Consider the following 4,834-nt stretch of genomic DNA (forward strand, 5'->3'; position numbering starts at 1 on the left):
ATGTTACCGTTTTTTTACTTGCTGTACGGCCACCGTAAAGCAAATGTGACTGAGGTATAAGCACTATAATCAAGGGATGCGGGGGGGGGGGGGGCATTAAGTGTGCAAACATTGGCTTGCCCCATCCCTCCTATAATAAATAAAGGTGATATACCAAACAGTAGATTATATCATGTTACTCACAGCTCAAAATGTGAAAACTCTCTTGAGAAACAAGTGGAATGCCTCTGGCCGTCTCACCTGCATCACGCGATTCAATATAGCAGCAGTGCTGATTTTGAAAACTACTATAACTCGCACAAGATGTTCAGTGATACTTGGTTACTCTTATTTCCACGTTTTATGAACTAGACCAATACACTTATAGAGATATGATGGCAATTCAACAAATACCCCCAACGTGGCCAAAGTTCTTTGACCTTACATGACCTTTGACCTTGATCATGTGACCTGAAACTCGCACAGGATGTTCAGTGATACTTGATTACTATTATGTCCAAGTTTTATGAACTAGACCAACACACTTTCAAATTTATGGCTGTAATTCAACAAATACCCCAATTTGGCCAAAGTTCATTGACCCTAAATGACCTTTGACCTTGATCATGTGACCTGAAACTTGCACAGGATGTTCAGTAATACTTGATTACTATTATGTCCAAGTTTCATGAATCAGATCCATAAACTTTCAAAGTTATGATGGTAATTCGACAGATACCCCCAATTCGGCCAAAGTTCATTGACCCTAAATGACCTTTGACCTTGGTCATGTGACGTGAAACTCATGCAGGATGTTCAGTGATACTTGATTAACCTTATGTATAAGTTTCATGAACTAGGTCCATATATTTTCTAAGTTATGATGACATTTCAAAAACTTAACCTTAGGTTAAGATTTTGATGTTGATTCCCCCAACATGGTCTAAGCTCATTGACCCTAAATGACCTTTGACCTTGGTCATGTGACATGAAACTCAGGCAGGATGTTCAGTAATACTTGATTAACCTTATGGCCAAGTTTCATGAACTAGGTCCATATACTTTCTAAGTTATGCTGTCATTTCAAAAACTTAACCTCAGGTTAAGATTTGGTGTTGACGCCGCCGCCGCCGTCGGAAAAGCGGCGCCTATAGTCTCACTCTGCTATGCAGGTGAGACAAAAAATAAAATAAAAATGAAATCTGTGATCATCACCATAAACTTGATTTTAATATCTCTGTGTACCACAAGTACAAAATGCTCTTAATCTGGAGATGCTATATATATACATATTGTACACTTTATCACAGTTTACATACAGATGTGTACACTTTTTTTTTCAATTCCATATCCACTTTTTTTCTAATAAAACCTTTTTCTTCAGTATGTGCATAATTTATTTACATACAACAGTTTTATAAAATCCTTAACTCAAGTCAACAATAAGAAAACATAGCAAGTTTTTAATCTCAACTGATGATGTTCAACTTGCTTTACATAATTTAACTAATTGGGAATCAACACTTTCAATAACATGAAGATAATTCCTCATGCTGTCAGCATAAAAAAAATTGTTGAATAGTTGGTGTTAACATAGAGACATGAACTGCAATTTGAAGGGGGGGGGGGATAAGGAAATATCATCTTGCCTCTTACATTTGTTGAGCTCCATTTCAATAAACACTTTATTACAGGTAGTTTCAGGCTGCTGTTTTAAGCTACTGAAAAGGAATCAATTCGATTGGTCAAGAGCAAAATTGCTAGATTCTCTTGTGTTTGGAATTGAGAAAAGGTTCTATGAAACAGGGCTTATTTGTGATACCTTTTCTCCTCTAAAAATAAAATTAAAAATCCATGTGTTTGCAGCATTTTATATTTTGATAAGGTCGCTTTTCCCTTTCAGTAACAATTGATGTTTTACAACAGCCTAGATGAAATTATCATCTATAATGTCCATTTATTACAGATTATTCTTAGATTAACTTTTTTTACACCTTAAAGGAGAATGAAACCCTTGAAACCAGCTGAATCCATATCAAAGAGAAAAATCAAAGGAACACATTGTTGAAAGTTTGAGGAAGATTGAATGAATAATAAGAAAATTATGAGCATTTGAATATTGAGATCACTAGTGCCATGTAGATCCTCCCATCGGCAATGCGACCAAGATCTGTGATATCACACACGTACAACTCCCTCATTACTTTAGTACTTATTTCACTTATATTCTCACTTTTATAGAGTCTATCACAAGGTGAGGTGTTCTCTTTATGAGATGACAAGTACAGAGGTTTCACAACATTATATCATTGATGAATCGTTTGTCATATGATTAGAATGAGCAAAAAGAAATGTTTTGGGGTATATTTTCAGTGTCAAAATGGGAGAGTTGTACGTGTGTGACATCACAGATCTTGGTCGCATTGCCAATGGGAGGATCTCCATAGCATTAGTGATCTCGACATTCAAATGCTCATAACTCTTTTATTGCTCGTCCTATTTTACTCAAACTTTTGTTGATCTTATTTTTTTATTTTTCTGCTTTCACAAAAGCTAACTTGCTCCAAGAGTTTCATTCTCCTTTAAGTACAGGGAATATCCACCCCAGCAAGAACATGATTTGAATAGAAAGAGAAAAATCAAACTCCCTGAAATTTCATCAAAATCTGGTATAAGTTAAAGGTTTGCTTTTATTTCGCAAAACATTTATATGCACATCATGGTCAATGTGTAAATGAGGAAAACTACTCTTTCTTTTGTTTTTTACATGAAATATAAATTCTCCTCATAATGTGAAACAGGATTTGATTCCTTGAATAAGTGGGATCCCTAATGTGATTCATGAAGATATTTACTTTTTCTATCTGCAAAAATGACATACTCTATATTTCATATAATAAAATAGAAACATTGACTGACATGATTGACTCTCATTGCACATCCCTTGATGAAATTTGTTGGATTTTTCTCCTTTTTTTCAAGTCAACTTTTTGTTGGGGTGGATTGTCCTTTATTAAATTGGAAAAGGTGAATGTAGAATTTTACAATGAATCTCAATATGAGAACATTCCGTTATCCTTTCTTGTGTGTGCCAGGTTATGGTATACAGTGGTCAACTGAAAGTATAAAACTTCCCCATGTAAAAGACATGTACACATACATTAACAGAACTAGAAACTATATAACAATCACAATAATGTCCTATTTTCTAAGGGTAGCCACTTCAGCTCTTATGAACTGTTCTCCCAGTGAACCTTGCATAACAGTTATGTATTTTTTTACCCTTATCCATTCATAAACTCATTCCCCCCCCCAAAAAAAAAAAAAAGAAATATAAATTGATAGGCATAAGCCCATATTCTGAACTCTGGGTTAACTTAAACCGCAGTCTAATGTTAAATCTCTGGTTTAGCTATGGAAGGCCAAATGTGACAATTTCTATTATCAGACGATCAATATATCATCACATTTGGCATTTAAATTGAAAAAAAAAGAAGATTTCTTGAAATGATAACTACAATAGACTTTTTCATCATGAAACCATGGGAAGTATCCTAGTAAACACATTAAGCACTAAATTTTAAATATTTTTTTTACACTCATAGCTTCCCATAATTGTACACTAGGCTTTGACCATGGTTTAACCCTATCTAGGCCGGGGGGGGGGGGGGGGGGGGGGGGGCCTCCGAGGCCCCCCCTCAACGAGTGGCGCGATATTTTCGCCGCGCTGCTCACTGACTTTTTACTTTCAAGTCTTGCGCAACTTTTGAGACCAATTTTGCGTCACCCGGGTACGAAATTACGCAACGTTATGTAGGTGCATGTCAGACCAAAAATTGCTCAAAAACGTGATTTCGTGTACAAAGTCAATGTAAATTGTGTTTTCAACCAAAAATCATAAATGTATGATTATTTTTAGTTTTGCTGGTCTAAATGTATTTTATGCTTTTTATGATCTTAGAAGAGTCCCCAACTAATTTCATTGAAAAAACACTGAAAAACAAAGAAATAAATAAGAAATTCATAAAACAATAAAATACATAGGAAATTGATTTCCAAACCGAAGTTTTTTTCAATTGCCATTGTTAAGAATGCTATAAAGAATATTTTTACAAAAAATTAGCATTCTAGGAGCTTTATTTAGTGAATTAGAGCAAAAAGTATGATTTATGCATAAATTAGCATAATTAATTCATATAAAATGAAATCTCATTATTTTGGAAAATTTTACATATCAACCCCCCCCTGAGATCTCGGCCGCCGATCGCGCGAGCGCCGCAATAATTTGCACGCTGGTAGTGTGCGATGTAATTTACAAGGTTGTATTGTAAAATTTTCCCCCCGGCCACAGAACAGCCAAAAAAGCCCGGCCTAGTTAGGGTTAAGTTTAATAAATCAGGGTTAAGAATATGGGTCATAGAATATAATGCACTCTTTGTACGGGTGATATTTTCAACTCTCTAGTTACAATACTGGGAGGAAAGCTGTACTCTAAGGGAAGTTGTACTTAAGTGAGTCTTCATTTAAGTCCTGGGTCCAGTTTCATAAAGCTTGATTTATCAACACATTTTCAATAACAGTGAAAAGCTACTGAAATCCTTAAATCTGATTGGCTGATAGTAAACTTGTTGTAGAATGGGGCAGTATTCATATGAAGTCCTGGGCCCAGTTTCATAAAGATTGATTTATTAACACATTTTCAATAAAAGTTAAAAACTACTGAAATCATTCAATCTGATTGGCTGATAGCAAACTTGTTGGAGAATTGGGCATTTGTTATTATAACGTCTTTGTGAAACTGGACCCTGGTTGGTTTACATTTTCAGCAAGATCCCATATTTCATATTTTGAATCT

This window comes from Lytechinus pictus, chromosome 13, assembly GCF_037042905.1.
Source record: "Lytechinus pictus isolate F3 Inbred chromosome 13, Lp3.0, whole genome shotgun sequence".
Classification (NCBI taxonomy): domain Eukaryota; kingdom Metazoa; phylum Echinodermata; class Echinoidea; order Temnopleuroida; family Toxopneustidae; genus Lytechinus; species Lytechinus pictus.